The sequence below is a fragment of the Dama dama genome, chromosome 13 (assembly GCF_033118175.1).
Source record: "Dama dama isolate Ldn47 chromosome 13, ASM3311817v1, whole genome shotgun sequence".
Lineage (NCBI taxonomy): Eukaryota > Metazoa > Chordata > Mammalia > Artiodactyla > Cervidae > Dama > Dama dama.
This window is the reverse complement of record NC_083693.1, coordinates 40,586,343-40,605,700: the sequence shown is the minus strand read 5'-3', so window position 1 is coordinate 40,605,700 and position 19,358 is coordinate 40,586,343. Positions and strand designations below refer to the sequence as shown.

Sequence of the window (19,358 nt, the reverse complement as noted above, 5' to 3'; positions counted from 1 at the left end):
TTGTGAGGGTCTTGCAGGTCAAACTCTATTCACTGAAGTCCTGCACCAGAAGTTCTGGAAAAGTTAAAGGCCAAAGCAGGTTATCTAACATGACCTTATTATGAACTCAGGTCCTGTGAGAACCCGTGGACACAGAACAGACCTGGTAACCACCCTATTTTTGAGTCCAGTTAGAAGTACAAGTTCAAAATGATAAAAGCATGATTAGAATGCAACTGGTAAAAAAAATTAGAGGTAGTAAAGTGTCTTGTGTAAGTACTCAGTAAAAATGAATGGATAAAATAATGATGTATATAAAATATTAGCCTATTTTCTTAAGAGAAATCTGCATTTACCAGAAAAAATATTAGCCTGTAGGATTTTTTTCTTACTTGTGTTCTACAGAACAATAGCAGAAAACATTTTGGAGATGGTTGTATCTAAACTATTTAAATTTCGGGACTCCCCTGACAGTCCAGCACTTAAGACTCTGCTTCCAATGTAGAGGCTGTGGGTTTGATCCCTGATTAGGGACTAAGATTCCCCCATATCATGTGGAGGGGCCAAATAAAAGTACTTAAATCTCATTTCTACAAATTGTAAGTAAGCTTCTGAAGATTGTTGTTGTTGTTCAGTTGCTAAGTCATGTCCAACTCTTTGCAACCCCATGGACTGCAGCACACCAGGCTCCCCTGTCTTTCACTATCTCCTAGAGTTTGCTCAAACCTCATGTCCATGGAATCCATGATGCCATCCAACCATCTCATCCTCTGTCACTCCCTTCTCCTCCTGCCCTCAATCTTTCCTAGCATCAGGGTCTTTTTCAATGAGTTGGTTCTTCACATCAAGTAGCCAAAGTATTGGAGCTTCAACTTCAGCATCAGTCCTTCCAATGAATATTCAGGGTTGGTTTCCTTTAGGATTGATTGGTTTGATCTCCTTGCTGTCCAGGGGACTCTCAAGAGTCTTCTCCAGCACCACAATTTGAAAGCATCAATACTTCAGCATTCAGCCTTCTTTATGGTACAATTCTCACATCCATACATGACTACTGGAAAAACCATGGCTTTGACTGGATAGACCTTTGTTGGCAAAGTGATGTCTCTACTTTTTAATACACTGTCTAGGTTTGTCATAGCTTTTCTTTCAAGGAGCAAGCGTCTTTTAATTTCATGGCTGCAGTCACTGTCCACAGTGATTTTGGAGCCCACCAAAAAAAAAATCTGCCACTGTTTCCACTTTTCCACTATCTATTTGCCATGAAATGATGGGACCGGATGCCATCATCTTTGTTTTTTGAATGTTGAGTTTTAAGGCAGCTTTTTCACTCTCCTCTTTCACCTTTATCAGGAGGCTCCCTAGTTTCTCTTTACTTTCTGCCATTAGAGTAGTATCATCTGCATATCTAAGGTTGTTCATATTTCTCCCAGCAATTTGATTCCAGCTTGTGATTCTTCCAGGCTGGCATTTCACATGATGTACTTTGGCGCTAGTGGTAAAGGATTCAGGTTTTATAGGAGATCTAAGAGACCCAAGTTTGATCTCTGGGTCGGAAAGATTCCCTGGAGGAGAGCATGGCAACCCACTCCAGTATTCTTGCCTGGAGAACCCCATGGACAGAGGAGCCTGGCGGGCTATAGTCCATAGGGTGGCAAAGAGTCAGACACTACTGAAATGACTTAGCACACACATGCACTCTGTGTATAAGTTAAATAAGCAGGGTAACAATATACAGCTTTGATGTACTCCTTTCCCAATTTGAAACCAGTCCATTTTTCCATGTCCGATTCTAACTGTTGCTTCTTGACCTGTATACAGATTTCTCAGGAGACAGGTAAGGTGGTCTGGTATGCACATCTTTTTAAGAATTTTCCACAATTTGTTGTGATCCACACAGTCAAAGGCTTTAGTGTAGTCAGTGAAGCAGAAGTAGATGTTTTTCTGGAATACCCTTGCTCTTTCCATGATCCAACAGTTGTTGGCAATTTGATCTCTGGTTCATCTGCCTTATTTTCTAAATCCAGCTTGTACATCTGGAATTTCTCAGTTCATGTACTGCTGAAGCCTAGCTTGAAGGATTTTGAGCATTATCTTGCTACCAAGTGAAATGAGCACAGTTGTACAGTAGTTTGAACATTCTTTGGCATTCCTTTCTTTGGGATTGGAATGAAAACCGACCATTTCCAGTCCTGTGGCCATTGCTGAGTTCTCCAAATTTGCTGGTATATTGAGTGCAGCACTTTCACAAATCATCTTTTAGGACTTGAAATAGCTCAGCTGGAATTCCATCACTTCCACTAGGTTTATTCATAGTAATGCTTCCTAAGTCCCACTTGACTTCACACTCCCAGGATGTCTGGCTCTAGGTGAGTGACCATACCATCACTGTTATCTGGGTTTTTAAGACTTTTTTGGTATAGTTCTTCTGTGTATTCTTGCCACTTCTTTTTAATCTCTTCTGCTTCTGTTTTGTCTTCTGGCTTCTGCTTTGCCATTTCTGTCCTTTATTGTGCCCATCTTTGCATGAAATGTTCCCCTGGTATCTCCAATTTTCTTGAAGAGATCTCTAGTCTTTCCCCTTCTATTGTTTTCCTGTATTTCTTTGCATTGTTCACTTTAAGAAGCCTTTCTTGGCTCTTCTTGTTCTCTGGAATCTGCATTCAGCTGGGTATATTTTTCCCTTTCTCTTTTGCTTTTCGCTTCTCTTCTTTTCTCGGTATTTATAAGGCCTCCTCAGCCAACCACTTTGCCTTCTTACATTTCTTTTTCTTTGGGCTGGTTTTGGTCTTCTTTGTAGTCAAAGATGGAGACACTCTATACAGTCAGCAAAACAAAACCTGGAGCTGACTGTGGCTCAGATCATGAGCTCCTTATTGAAAAATTCAGGCTTCAATTGAAGAAAGTAGGGAAAGCCATAGGCCATTCAGGTATGACCTAAACCTGAAGATTAAGCCCAGAATAAAACTGTTATTTTCTGTTTATTTTATAAGGTTTTATCATTTCCTGTCTAATCCAAAATGTGTGCTATATTAAGATATTAGAACAATATTTCTCTAACTTCTACCTCTACTGTCTCTATGTTGTTCACTTTTTAGATTATTGGTGGAAAATGGTCAATGTCTGTTTGATGTTCCTCCTATAGTAAATGGGCCTCTGTTTCAGTTATACTACTCCAACCTCCTTATTTGCTTAAGGATAGCATACTGATAGGAAACAGGATGATTTAATGGATGCCTCAGAATGTATGATTAGAAAGGTTAACTTGCTGAAAAGCAGGTATTACAGAATGACAAAGAATTTACTTTTAGATTTCCTTGGGTTTTTTCCCTCTCTAGTCTTTTGATGTGCATCAGAAACTCCTGTGCTACCTTTTTTAAAAAAGTAAAAATGTTTTGGTGCCACCTCAGACCTGCTGGTTTAGGAACTATGAGGATGTAACCCATGCATCTGTATTTTGAAAAAGATCCCAGACTATTGTGGCAGGCACTGAAGGTTGAGAACTTCTGAAGTATAGTCAAATAGAAAGAAGCATAGACTTTAGACTTAGATCTGAGTTCTTAATCCCAGTATGCCACAGTCTAGTTCCTGTATGAACCAGGACCTAGGTCTATGACCAAATTAGTTAATCTCTCAGAGTTTCAATTTCCTTATCTATATGACTGGAACGGTAATATTTTAATAAGGTAGATGTGGGGCTTAAAGGAGATAATAATATTTCTCGACAGTAAGTGATAGCTGGTATTGTTATTCTAACTATTCTGAGTTATCCTCGGTTTTCCTCTTGACTTATGAAGAGTGAGATTTTTCTCACAATAGTTCTTTTTCTGCATCCAAAAAATATTTATGCAGAGCTTCCTCCAGCTATCTTTTAATTAGAGAGATTTACTTTGGGCTTTGCACTTTCCTCCAAGCTTGCATTTGGACTACTTAGAAAAATAATAGAGAAAATGGGTAGTATCTTGGCTTTTAGCTTCCTTACCATCCTCTGGAGTAGCTTATTATTTTGGATCTAATTTCAAAGTTATTCACTGTCTTATTTTAAAAACAGGAGTATTGGTTTATTTTGAACTTGGGACATAAACTTGTTAGTTCCAAAATCTTTAGAACAATGGGTTTTTGTTAATGAAATAACATGTGGATGCCTAATTCTTTGTATTGACAACTCTGTCATCATATGTTTATATGGTTAATCTCTGTAGATCTGTAAGTGATAATATTTCAGATTTTTTTGGAAACATCTCAGGTAAACTTAACTGGTAATGTAATGGTGGAAAAACTCCAGAGGAAAAGAGAAGAGGAAAGAGACCTGTTCCAGATAACGGTCTTTCTGCATGTATACTATCACCCATATATTTTATTTTCAGCTGCCACAAACTTGACAGAATTAAGGGAACGTATTGATTTCTCCTTTTGTTTCATAGTTCAGGATTGATCAAATACTCAGAGCACAGGGCTAAGCTTGAATATTTAATTTACACAAACTTTGCCTACGATTGAACAAGACTATGACTGGCTGCCTTCTCTCATGAAATGTACATCACAGTGCCTTCTAGCAAGGGCTCCCTCTTTATTTACTTTGTTGGCTTCATCATATATAGAAAACTGAGTGTATTAAAAGTTATTTTGCGTTTAAGAATTGCCAGTGCTGGAGAGTACATACTATCATGTTTCATGTAGCCTTCCTACTTGTTTTATTTCTAGGATTGCCATTAAGAGTAGTCTTCTGTTCACTATCTGATTGTGTGTGTGTGTGTGTGTGTGTGTGTGTGTATGTGAATCTCTGCTGAGATTCCACCATTGCTTATTTCTGAACCACAATACCATTTAGGAATATCTAATAACACCCTATTGTTAGACAAGAAAATGCACAAGCTACAGCAGATGAGGATATGAATAGACAAAAACTGTTTTAACCACCTGATACATTCAAAGATCTGAACAATCATTGTAGTGTAACACCAGTGAATGAAACATTAAGTTGTCTACTATCTGTGGGCTTTGTGTGAACATATCAAAGAAGTGGACTGTCTCTGGGAATAATGTAGTTGGGAAAAAATATCCAGAGATCCATAAATGCAGTTGCAAGGTAACTCCACACACCAGGCTCTTAACAGGGGTCATGTACTATAATATAACGCTTGAGAACATAAACTTTGAAACCAGATTGCCTGGGCTGAAATCCCAGCTCCTCTACTAACTGTGTGACCCTAGTCAAGGACTCAAAGTGCTTCATCGGTAAAGAGGAGATAGTAATTGCTCTGAAGTATGGAGAGTTTTGAGACCCAAATTAAGAAATTTGGCTTTGATAACACTGAGAAACAGGAAGTCATGATAATTTTTTGAACAGACAGGTTACATGATGAAATTAATTGAAGAACATTATTTTAATGAGTGTATATAGATGGGGTGAGAAGGCCTGGAGGCAAAGACAGCAGCTGGGAGAATGCCAGAACATTGTAAACATGAAAGGTGCAACTGCAAAAGTGGAAATATCTGGGAAAGACCAGAAATCACTGGAGGAAAAAACATCCAGATTTCATGATGGATTTGGTGTGTTTTTAAACACCCCTCTCCCTACAAATGGCATAATTCAGCAAAAGCCTAGAAAATGCTGGTGTAGCAGCTCAGTGGAAATCTCCTGTAAGTGTTGGCGGAAATTATAAACTCTGGGGACCCCAGCTGGTAATGTGTGCATTCAGTTACAGCTTCCTTTGCCCCTTTATACACTAGAGCACAACAGGAAATATTGGCTTATCCGTTTAGGACCTTTCTCTATAGGAGATGCTTACTGAACTGAACACATTTGTTTAGAACTAATTGACCTTTCTAAAGCAGTGTTTTTTTAAGAGCTTACTCAAATTAGACAGACTTTAACCATCTGATAAGTCAGAGACAAATCAGTCCTCTTTTAAGCAAAGCCAACAATCCTGTTAAAGGAGAAAAGCAGCAAAGATGGAAGGTATCATCAGACAAAAGAATGCTGTATTAGTGAAACTGGTCAATCACGAAAATTTTATTATAATTTGAACATTGAACTTATTACTAATCTTTTCTTGTTTTTATGGTATTATCTGGGTGATGCAGTCTTTTTTCAGTCTTTTTTGTTATAGGATATAAGAATATTAGATTTATGAGATTATAAAGTGGAAGAATCTGGAATCAGAAATAACATAATGTCTCGATATCTCTGACTGGATTTATTTTTCTTCAATTAGAGAGATTCTTGAAGTTAAAGTAGAAAAAACCAATATTCCATCTAATTTTTAAGCTTTTTGAGGATTTTGACTCAGATATTTTTTATTTTGATGCTCAAAGAATAACCCTGATAAAAAATAAGAATGTTGGTTTAAGAGAATTCCCTTAAATTATACTCAAAGCCATGGATTTTTTGATTCAGAGGCAGTCTTTCTTGTTGTCCCATGTGAGTACATTATAAACATAACAATTGTAAATTAAAAGTTTTTAAAAATCTCTCAAGTGAGGCTGTTGTCTTCCCCTTTAACACATTGTGGTCTGGTCAGTTACTTCAAGCAGGTTGTTTTTAACTATGTGACAGATCTCCTGTTTTCAGTGAGGAGAAGGATCCATCAGTAATTTTATGTTTTTGTTTCTGTAACAGGACATTGGTAATTTTATTTTATGACCAGTCAGTTCCTTAATGGGTTTAATTGTGTTCTCTCTGTAATCAGATGCATTTTACTCTTCCCACTAATCTTATTCATTTGGGTTGTGGCTAGATGTGTAAAAAAAAAGTCTATTTTTATGAGATCTTTTGTCATGACAAATGAACTCATAAATCCTTTCAGTTAGCAATGGTATTAGAGACCACTATTGAAAGAGAAAATTGCATTTTGTAGGGTAATATGCAGGTCGCTTGCTACTGTAGTTAAATCAAGGGAAACCTTGAATTTAGGTGAGGACAGCTATTACTTATAAATGCGTTTCATTCCTGCAGGTCATATCTTGGCTCTTTGGCCTTTATCACTTTAAGGTAAAATCTTGACTAGGCATGTGCTATTGTTTAGACTTGGATGTTTGCTAGGATGAGTGGGTGAAAAGTGAGAGATGAAACTAAGCTCTTACCAGGTAGGAAACAAAGAGTGGAATAATGACTTTAAAATTTGCTGCAAAAGTGGTCTTAGCAAGTGAAGCAAAAGCTACTGTTCACAATTTACAAAATCAATCACATTATGGAAATGCATAAAAATGCTTATTTTTCTAGAAAGCATTGTTGGCCCTAGGCTAATTTCTACCTCTTTAGCTTTGAACATAATTTAGTCATTATTGGATTAATTATAATTAAGATAATTGCTTCTCAAGCTTTCATGAACATTCTAACCTTTTAAATCATGATTTAGGAGGTCTAGAGTGGGGCCTGAGAGTCTGTATGTCTAACAAGCCAATGTGCATGCTAAGTTGCTTCAGTCATATCCGGCTCTGTGCAGCCCTATGGACTATAACCTGCCAGGCTCCTCTGTCCATGGGATTCTCCAGGCAAGACTACTTGAGTGGGTTGCCATGCCTTCCTCCAGGGAATCTTCCCAATCCAGGGATCGAATCTGAGTTTCTTACATCACCTGTATTGGCAGGCAGGTTCTTTACCATTAGTGTTCCCTGGGAAACCTCAACAAGCCAACATGTGATACCAGTGCTGCAGTTACTGGACCATATTTTGAGATGTGGTTGTTTAGTTGCTAAGTCATATCCAACTCTTTTTCAACCCCGTGGACTGTAGCCTGCCAGGCTCCTCTGTCCATGGGATTTCCTAGGCAAGGATACTGGAGTGGGTTGCCATTTCCTTCTCCAGGGGATCTGCCCAACACAGGGATCAAACCCATGTCTCCTGCATTGGCAGGTGGATTCTTTACCACTGAGCCACCATGGAAGGAGGAGTCTAAACAATTATTTTTATTACCCTGTAGCTCCTATCGTCTTCCTGTGTTTGCCTTCTTTTGGCCTATAAGATCTAGCTGTTTGGGGGACTTCTTTGGTGGTTCAGTGGTTAAGACTCCGTGCTGCCCCTACAGGGGGTATGGGTTCAATCCCTGGTCGGGGAACTAAGATCCATGCATGCTATGTGGCACTGCCAAAAGAAAAAAAATATAAAACATTAAAAAAAAAAAAAAGGTAAGGTGTTTGCTTTTTATTTGACCACTTCAAACTATTTCAGAATGCTTAATGATCCTATGAGAAAAACGACTGCATCTGGAAGATATGTCCCTTTATTAATGGAAAGTCCATGCTTTGTCTCAGGCCATAATGGTCTTTTGTTATTTCTTCTTGTAAAAAAATTGAATCACTGAGTTTGTTAGTCAACTAACAAAGATCTTTCCATTTAATTATGGTTATATGAAGAGGGCATGGGTCTTGGAGTGGGATCTGGACTGTGTGACCTTCGTCAGACTACCTAATACCTTTGACTCTCAATTCATTAGCCTGTTAAACCTACATAAGGTCATTGTCATGGTTAGTGATAAGCAATAATGTAAATGAAGTACCTGGTATAGTACCTGTGGTATGGTAGGCATTTAGCAGTTAATAATAAGCATCCCAGTCACTGAATGGGATGAGAAAAACATTGAAAGCCATTTAATTTTCCCTTGGAGAAAGAAATGGTAACCTACTCCAGTATTCTTGCCTGGAGAATTCCATGGCCAGCAGAGCTGGGCAGGCTGCAGTCCATGGGGTCACACAGAGTTGGACACGACTGAGTGACTAAACAATAATTTTCTTTACATCCAGGATTTCATTAACAATGTAGCTCACAAGGAGGGGGGAAAAACCTGAACTGTTTTCTGTTAAGGAAAATTAAAGATTAAAATTATGTTTTAAGAAATTTTTGTTTCTGTTTTGCTTTATGTTTTTTAAAAGATAACTCATTTGATTTCTTTGGGAGACTTGGAGTCAAACCACTTTTCTGAATGACCATTAGACCCCTATGATTCAGAGAAGAAATAAAATTTTAGATTCTCAACCTATTTTGATTAAGAGAATTAATTTCATTCTCTCCTGACTTGTCTGAATTTTTGAGGCCAAGATATGCCCACATGGTGGCATTCTCAAGGACTCTTCTGTGTCCTTTTCCTCAGTATAGTAGCGAGGAGAATCATCAGGAACAACACAGCTGGCATCTTGAGGAAAATGACATAAAATTGGCATTGCACGCTAAGCCTGGAAAAGCCAACATTTGTTCAGTTACTAATCTTTTTAGGCAGAGCCTTTGATTTGGCCCAAAACTACTTCAGCTTACCATAGAAGTATTTTTATTTGCTGCCAAATTTCCTCACTAACCTTAGTCTGAAACACAAGCATGTAGGCTATACTGGGGTGTTGTTTTTTTTTTTTCTTCGTTTTGATTCCCTTTCCTCATTCACATTAGCTGGTTTCTTTATCCTGGGCATGAAATATTTGCCCAGTTAGGTGCTTCATAACACAGATTCTTTCTAACAGCACATGTTCCAGGATAACCCATTAGCTGTGTTATATAATTGGGAACTCTAGGTTGGGGTATTCATATGAAAGAAAATATTCTCTCAGTACCCCTGGGCTTAGATCTGTGCTATCATTTGTTTCACTTCAAAGCTAATTGAAATCAGCCAGCCTATGTTTCAAAATATCTACACATATTACCAACCATCTGGCTGCTCACAAATGATGAAGACATTTAATATAAAACCTGGTTAATGCACTAGCCTCTCACCTCTGGAGAACAAATCTTGCCTAGGACACACGTAGTCCTACTTTAGTATTGGTCTGCAATAGAGGGTGCTCATTTGGGTCCCCAAACTCATAACAATTTGGTATAATCCCTCCCAGGTGACTGACCATGTGATAGACATTCAGAATTATCTTTATTGGAATCATTCAGAGCTTCAGTGACTGAGCAGAAGGCTTATGTAGAGCCATCAGAGCAAGAATATCTAGAGTACATTGCATGTGGGTAAAGGGCATATGAGACTTTTTTTAGTAACTCGACGTAATTCTTTTCTTTTATGAAAGTGATGTTGAGTGAAATACACTTGTAGTCTTGTAGTAGGGTGGGAGGGGGGTTCAGGATGGGGAACACATGTATACCCATGGCGGATTCAAGTCAATGGCAAAACCAATACAATGTTGTAAAGTAAAATAAATTAATTAATTTAAAAAAAAGACAATTTGGAATATATACATTTTCATTTGACATTTTGTATTATTAGTCTTTCAATCTTTTTGTTAGATTTATGTGCATTGTTTTTAGCAAAACTGGGATTATCCTATACGTAGTAGTCTTTTTAAAACTAGTTGTGTTTTATAGATACTTTTCAATGTCTTTAGGTAACCATCTCTATTTCATTAACTGTATAATATTCTGTCATATTGCCATGTTATCTTAAGTTACTAACCTCCAATATTATGGGACATTTAAGTTGTCTCTCATTTCGCTATCAGAAATAACGCTGTACTGAACATCCTGTAGAAATTAATGTGCATGCAAATTAATAATTGAGCATGGCATTGCCTTCCTGTAGATAAATTCTTAGAAACTGCAAGATCAAAACATATGTAATCTTTATTTCTTTATATATATGCAGATGTTTTATGTATGCCTTATCACCCTTGAGAAGACCTCTACTTTTTGGGGGGGTTTGGGAGGCCCATGGCCCAGGGCATGTGTAATCTTAGTTCTCTGATCAGGGATCAAACCCATGCCCCCTGCAAAGGAAGCATGGAGTCTTAGCCACTTGGGCCACCAGTGAAGTCCTTGGACTTGTACATTTTTTGTACTCTCCTGGACTCCATGGTGGCTCAGATGGTAAAGCGTCTGCCTACAATGCGGGAGACCCGGGTTCAATCCCTGGGTGGGGAAGATCCTCTGGAGAAGGAAATGGCAACCCACTCCAGTATTCTTGCCTGGAAAATCCCATGGACGGAGGAGCCTGGTAGGCTACAGTCCATGGGGTCGCAAAGAGTTGGACACAACTGAGCGACTTCACACATAGATAGTGTGTAGAATACTCCACAGTCTAACCAACAGCTAAGTTGGTTTTGTTTTTTGTTTTTACATTTTAGAGCAATGTAATAGATGATTTATTTATTTCTTAATGTTTAATTTGAATTTCTAGGAATTTTAGTGAGGTAACCTAGCCTATTGACAACACCATAATTATTTTTGCTGAGATGTCTCAAATAAATTTCTTATATATAACGCTTATCAACTCTAGTCATAAATTAATAAAAGGGAACTATTCTTTATTCAAGGAACACATTCTAGGTGGTAATAAATAACAGGATTAAAAGACATTACATTTGTTCTGCTGCCTTGAAACTTTGAGTAAAAATTGTCATCTTTAAATCAAACATCTCAATGCAGAGTAAATTTTTGTTCATCAGCTCTCCAAAACCAACAAATTTTTGTTCATCAACTCTCCAAAACCAAGCAAATTTTACTAAATGTTATCTTTTACCAAACTTCTCATGAAGAATTTTCTTTTCTCTAAAGAGCACAACTTTTTCCCTTTTTCCTATTAAATTAACCATGGCTATCTTTTCTTCTTTTCCCTTTAAAACCTTTTGTTTTAAAAAAGCCCAACTGTATTTTGCTTTTGTGATTCTTAAATTGCTAGCATTTATAAATGTGTTAACTCTTGTAGAAGAGGGGAGGGGATGTTGATGTCTGTATACTCTATGCTCAATATATATATAAAGTGTTTGCACATAAGTCAAAGTTAAGTAACAATTATAATGACATTAAAGTACTGCTTACTAATAAATAAATTTTAATATATACCATTTGAGTAGAAAACTGTATTAGACCCACTGAATTGAGACTCTTAATTAGTTAATGAGGGTAAAATGCTTTGAAGATGGAGTATCTTCTACGTGCTATGTATTGTTTTAGTTGGAGTTTTATTCCTTTTGGTAGCAATGGCTTGATAGTCAATTTCATTTTTACAGTATATCAATCAAAAAGAGGTTTTAATTCTTTTCCAGTCTTCAACTCAGACTCTTTGGTACAGAAGTATTGATGAGACTGCAGTATGGACAGTACCATAACTGGGCTTGCATTAATGGCAATTTTACATGCTACTGGTATGTGGATATGGGAAATGTTTGATTTTTATCTCCTACCATATAGTTATATCCTGATAGAATGACAATCTACTATATGGTATCAGAAATATACTACAGTCTGTAATTATCTGTTTCTATCCTATGAACCAGACTCATACATCTAAGGAGTAATTTTACATTGGTTTGCTTTTATATTAGTCCTCACTATTAAATAAATAATGAAAGGGACACCTACTGCCTAATAACAGGAAAGTTTAATCTTTTGTGGTAATCCATATTATTGATGAATTTTAGGTCATCAATAAGTCATTTGCTAAGTCATTTCATTTCTGTTCTTTGCTTTCTATTCCCTCTGCCAGTAGCCAAGTTAAGACCTCATTACCTCCCACCTACACTACTAGAACTGCTTCCTTACTACTTTCCCTACCTCCCATCATTGCAGTTAATTTTAAACATACAGATAAATTGATCTTGAACTAAAATATGAGTATGTTATCCTTCTGCCTAAAATGTATATTTTATTGGCTATACTCCTAGCCATAGCTAGCATTCAACAACTTACATGATTTAATCCTAACTTAACATTTCATCATTATTTCCCATCTCAGTGCATCTTTCCCATCTAGGCTTTCTTACCTACATGCCTTTCCTTAAATAGCTCAGAATGCCCTATACTTCTTTCTCCATACTACCCTCAGAAATAACCCATACTCACTTGGAGAAGAGAGACAAAGAGCTGTACAACTAAGTCCCTTTCAGCTAGGGACTAAATGCAGTCTGTGTAGTGCAAAATGGATGGCAATAATGCAGACAGAGAAAGACCTGAATCCTTTATGGTCTGGTGTACCGGAAAAGAAAAAATGGGAAACTGGGAATGCTAAAGATAAAGTGGTTTGCAAGGGAAAGAGCCAGACAGGTCTCCAGATTTTTATCTGCTTACATCTCTGACTGACCTCTGAATCATACATGCCTAGAAGAGACTCAGCCCAGCCCAACTAAGGGCTTCCCAGGTGGCGCTAATGGTAAATGAACCCACTTGCCAGTGCAGGAGACCTAAGAGATGCAGGTTCGATTCCTGGGTCAGGAAGGTCCCCTGGAGGAGAACATGGCAATCCACTCCAGTATTCTTGCCTATAGAATCCCCATGGACAGGGGAACCTGGCAGGCTACAGTCCATAGGGTCACTAAGAGTCAGATATAACTTAAGCAACTTAGCACACAGCACACAGCCCAACTAAAATTAAAAGATCTCCTACACTAGAAGAAATGTTTACAGTTAGAGATTAACCCCCCACAAAATTTTTTTTAAATCACTGAAATAAAGAAATACTAGAGAAAAATAACAGACTTGATGTGTGTTAGTTGCTCAGTCATGTCTTTGTGACCCCATGGACTGTAGCCACCAGGCTCCCGTGTCTGTGGAATTCTCCAGGCAAGAATACTGGAGTGGGTTGCCATTCCCTTCTCCAAAGGATCTTTCCAACCCAGGGATCAAACCAGGTCTCCTACATTGCAGGAGGATTCTTTACTGTCTGGGCCACCAGGGAAGCCCATGTATGTACATAACATACAAAGTACCAAGAAAATAAAATACATTCTCAGTTGAAAAGATGATCTGTTGTTTCCAACATCAAGATGAACCAAGCATTGGAATTAGTATACAAGGGTTTCAAGACAGCTATTATAACTATTATCAATGAAGTGAAACAAAATATGCTTTTAGTGCATGAAAATCTCAACAGAGGTTGGCAGTAAAACAGAAACAAAAAAAAGACCAAATGGAAGTTCTGGAAATGAAAAGCAGTTGAGTGGACATGACAGGAAAGAGTAAGTGATCTCAAATCGATCAATATTAATTATCTGAGGAAAAAAAGAAAGCTTATAGGGGAAATGAACAAAGCTTCAGAGGTCTGTTGGGTGGTATTTAATATTTGGCTTCTCATCAGAAATCATTGAGGACAGAAAGAGTAGGATAGCATCTGGAAAACAATGAACAGTCAACCTAGAATTCTATACCTAGCAAAAATATTATTCAAGAATGAAGGATGAACTTATTGTGGTGATCATTTTGCAATTATATACTTTATTCAAATATCAAATTACACTGTACACTTGAAACTAATGTTATGTAAATTATACATCAATTTAATAAGAGTGAAAGAAGAATACATTTTTTAGATAAAAGGAAACAGAGAATTTGCTACCAAGAGATCTGCTCCACAAGAAATGCTAAAGAAAATTCTTTAAGCTGGAGCTAATAATTCTAGATGGAAGCATGAACATTCATTAATGAATAAGAACTCAGACATTCTAAATATATGGGCAATATTTCATTTCTTCAAACTCCCAGAATTCCTTATCTATAAATCTTGGGATGCTACTTCTCATTTTATATGTTTCTGTATTTTGTAATTTTATCTGCATACTTCAACTCCCCTAAAAAAGAGGCTCATTTTGAAGTCAGTGGAAGTGGGGATCATTTTTAACTTTATCTTAGGTCCCCCAGAGTCTGACTTTTGCATATCTTGTTATTTATTTTCCTTTTTCAAAAGCAGTGGTAGAGCATCATTCCATTTAATGAAGGATTCCAGTTGATTGGATTTCAGTCTTTTCTGATTGCAAACATATTGCTTTGGAAATATGTTCAGCTTAGGGAATTGTGATCTCTCAAAATTTACTTTATCTGACAAAATAAGTTCCTTTGTTTTAGGGCTCATAGCTTATGTGTTTCTTTAAAAAGTGTCTTAGTTGATAGACAAAAAGGATGATTTTTTGCTTACACTAACCTCTAGGAGATACTACATGGGTCCTATGTATGGGATGTTGGGTATAATAAACAACACAAATAACTCAATGGGGTTTTGAAAAGAGCCAGAAATGTTCTTGGATTAGATGTTTCTCATATTGCCTTTTATAAAAAGCCAGATGCATAATATTAAGTCCAAATTCATTGAGGACCATTTCCCAGGACCTTGTGGATAACATTGCCCTAGTTTGTTGCTTGTAGATGATCTATATACAAGTATAGAGTTTAAAGAAGGGAGCAGATAATGAAAATACCCCTTGTTTGGCTTCTGCCAAAGAGTAGCAGACTTTCAGAGTTGGGAATAAATAAATTTTACCAGATTCTTTCATGAGTCTTAGATATGCTTGTATCCTATATTATTGAGTCCAAGTGAAATCAACATATTTTACATGATGAAATTATAATTGACATTTATATTTTTAAAATTTAGGAGCCTGATTTATCTTTTTGCCCAAACTTAAGGCTATGTCACTTCCCCATGGCAAGTAACTAAAGGCAAGGCCAATTTTTAATTTTCTCAAAAGGAGATTTGAATCCAAAGTACTTGAACAAGTACTCATCTGAGGCCCACATTTCTATACCAAATATTCAGGAGATCATTGACTCTAAAGACATTATTAAAAGTAGGAGAAGTAATGAATAGGGAATCTTAGAGACTGAAAAGCCTGGGATTTTCTAGTTCTGGGAAAGTTCTAGTACAACCTCTGGGAAGTTCTAGTACAACCACCTAATAGCTCTAATGATGTAACCTTGGAGGGATGTTCCCTTCCCCCAAGCCTGCTTCTTCAGTTGTAAAAATGGAAATAAGAATTATTTGTTCATATGTTTATTTTGAAAATTCAGTGGTTATGTGTTTTGGTTCCCTTTACTTCTTCACACCGAATACTTATTAGTTGCTTTCCCCTTATTCAATCATAAGAAAACATGAGAAAAAGGTGTTTGCTGCCACTTATAAAAGGTGTTTACATCCACTAGGATAAGGCACTCAATAACTATTAATGAATAAATGCTTTATGAAGGATTATTTTTTAATAATTATCAGTTTTTAAGGTAAATTATGGTCAAATATGTTTATAATAATTCCTAGTAAATAGTGATTACAACAATGGCAAGTTATTACATTATTTTGCTTGACATTTGTATGCTGAGATGTTTTTGTTTTTACTAAATCAACATCATTTAGCCAAAGTTGAATTTACCTGCCTGGTATCTTACTGGAGCCATAGTACCTGCACTGCCCAGAATTTCATCCATATTTAATGTTGTATGGTACATTAAGCCATAGTATTTCTTTATTTGTGTAATATTCTTAAAACTTTGCTGCAGGTTCATTTTTAAAATCTATTGTTTTGAAACATTTTATTAGATAACTTAAGTTTCCATGCCTTGAGAAGCAATGCACTATAGTACAGGGATCAGCAATTTAATGTATAAGGTTCAGGTCATAATAAGTTAAGCTTTGCCACCCACATAGTCTCTATTGCAACTGCTCAGCTCTGCCTTGGTATCAGAAAAACAGCTGCAGACAATATGTAGATGAAGGGTGTGCCTATGTTCCAATAAAATTTTATTTACAAAAAACAGGTGGCAGACCAGATTTGACCCATGGGCCATAGTTTGTTAATCCCTACTGTAATAAAATAGCACAAGTCTGCAGGTAGAAAACCCAGGAGGGAATCTATCTCTGACATGAACTGGCTGAGTGTTGATAACAAACCAAATCCATTTAACTTCCTTGTGAATTTCTGTTTCTTAGTAAAATTAAATGTGAGACTATGGTAATCTGTCTTTCTATCTTTAATTGTCTTTTGTCATCAAAAGTTTTCTGGTATGTAAGGCACCTTTGCCTGAAGGATAAAAAAAAAATTAAAGATAAAAATCAATGCTAAGTTGTGATTTTATACTGGATGTATAAACTGGATTTAAAACAAATTATACACATATTTCTTCTTTACTTCCCTGGTGGCTCAGATGGTAAAAGCATCCGTGCCTACAATGCTGGAGACCCAGGTTCAGTCCCTGGGTGGGGAAGATCCCCTGGAGAAGGAAATGGCAACCCACTCCAGTATTCTTGCCTGGAGAATCCCACGGACGGAGGAGCCAACCTTCCAGTCTGTGAGAACAAACCAATGACATCTATATAATGATGGAAGCTTTAATGCTCATTGCTTGTGTATAGCACATGGAAACTATCAGTTGCATGTATTGAATAGATTTTGAAAAAATAATTGCATTATATTGCCTTAGTGTAATATAAGAAGTAGTAAACAAATAGATAATTTTTTAAAATCACTGAATAACACCCAGCACTTATCCTATATGATATCTGTTGCATCTAATAGTTGCTGATTTTAATCCTCAGTTTCCAGGGGAAATTAAAGTTCAGAAACATAAAAAAACTTACTCAAGAACACATAGCTAGGTTAATTATCAGAGCTGAGATTGATCCCAGTGCATTAGTTTTCTATTACTACTCTAAGAAACTGCAGTGGACTTATTGGTTTAAAACAACACTAGTTTATGGTGACTCAGACGGTAAAGAATCTGCCTGCAATTACGGAGACCCAGGTTCAATCCCTGGGTTGGGACGATCCCCTGGAGGAGGGCATAAGAACCCACTCCACTCTCCTTGCCTGGAGAATCCCATGGGCAGAGCAGCTTGGTGGGCTACAGTCCATGTGGTCGCAGAGTGTGAGTGTATATATGTCAATCCTCTTCTCCCAATTCGTCCCACCACTCCCCTTCCCGCTCTGTGTCCACGTGTCTGTTCTCTGCATCTGCATCTCTATTCTTGCCCTGCAAACAGGCTCATCTACACCATGTTTCTAGATTTCATACATATGCCTCCATCTATGATATTTGTTTTTCTCTTTCTGATTTCACTCTGTATGACAGACTCTAGATCCATCCACATCACTGCAAATAAAGGCTGCCTGCATTCCTTGCCTTATAGCCCATTTCCTTCTTCAGAGCCAGCAGTGGATGGTCAAGTCTTTGTCTTACCATATCATTCAATCTAAGGCTTCTACCTCTCTCCTTCACTTTTTTTTTCCTTGAGAAACTTTGTATTTTTAATTAGAGAATAAATACTTTACAAAGATGTGATGGTTTCTGCCATACAGCAACATGAATCAGCCATAGGTACACAAATGTCCCCTCTCTCCCACCTCCCTCCCCATCCCACCCCTCTAGGTTGTCATAGAGCACCGACTTTGGGTTCTATGTGTCATACAGCAGATTGGTTATCTGTTTTACATTTGGTAATTTATATGTTTCAATGCTATTCTCTCGAATCATCCCACCCTCTCCTTCGCCCAAACTGTGTCCAAAAATTTGTCTTTTATGTCTGTCTCCTTTGCTGCCCTGCAAGTAGAGTCATTAGTACTATCTTTCTAGTACTAGATTCCATATATGTGCATTAATATGTGATATTTGTCTTTCTCTTTCTGGCTTACTTCCCTCTGTATAATAGGCTCTAGGTTCATCCACCTCATTGGAACTGATTCAAATGCATTCCTTTTTATAGTTGAGTAATATTCCATTGTGTATATGTACCTCAACCTCTTTATCCATTCATCTGTCGATGGCCGTCTAGGTTGCTTCCATGACCTAGTGCATCTGTGAGCATTGGGGTACATATGTCTTTTACAATTATGGTTTCCTCAGGGTATATGTCCAGTAGAGGAATTGCTGTGTCATATGGTAGTTTTATTCCTAGTTTTTTAAGGAATCTTCATACTGTTCTCTATAGAGGCTATATCAATTTGTATTCCTACCAACAGTGCAGGAGGGGTTCCCTTTTTTCCATACCCTCTCCAGCTTTTATTGTCTGTAGACTTTCACATCAGTCAGAATGGCCATCTCCTTCACACTTTTAAGGACCCTTGTCATTACTTTAGGCTCATCCAGACATCCTGCATAATCTCTTAAGATGCTGATGTAATCACATCTGCATAGACCCTTTTGCTTTATAAGGTAACATTTTCACAAGTTCTGGGGATTAGGCTGATGGGTATCTTTGCAAGGCCATTATTCTGCCTACCACACCCAGAGAAGAAAGAATTTTTCAAATAATTCCACTTTGTCCTGTCAGTATCTCACAGAAAGGAGAATGAGTTATTGTCATCTCTTTGGACAGATAAAGGATCCTGAGGCAGAAGTAGTATGTGACTTTGCTGAAGTTTTATAATTGCAGTTAGCCTGTGGGGTATGGGGGAGGGAGTATCTTTTAAGTCCCAATACAGAAGGCTTTCTACTGGATCATACATCCATAACATTTTTATCAGTATTAGGCATTTGATGCTAATATAGGTAAATTGCTTCCATGTCTCTAGATAATCAAACTTGAATTCAACCCAAATTAGACTTGATTCAATGCCCTCGCCATCTGTTAGCTTGTTTGATAGTTTCTGGTTAAAAAACGGGGTTGGGGGGGAATGCATCTTTTCCTAAAGGATAAAGAAATATGCTAAGGATAAAATGGATGCAGACATTTGGCTTTTATTGGGTACTTTGAAAAATC

At 37.3% G+C, this 19,358-nt stretch overlaps 1 protein-coding gene across 16 annotated transcripts in view; it reads left to right on the top strand.

The window, feature by feature from the left end:
* Window positions 1-19,358, top strand: part of PEAK1 (pseudopodium enriched atypical kinase 1) — a 311,689-nt gene that overhangs the window by 196,469 nt on the left and 95,862 nt on the right. Inside the window, exon 1 of one of the 16 annotated variants that reach the window (XM_061158945.1) lies at window positions 11,952-12,048. The exons of the other annotated variants lie outside the window; for them this stretch is intronic. The gene's annotated coding sequence lies outside the window, so the exon portion shown is untranslated. Of the gene's footprint in view, window positions 1-11,951; window positions 12,049-19,358 lie in introns of those variants that run through there. 16 annotated transcript variants of the gene reach the window in all.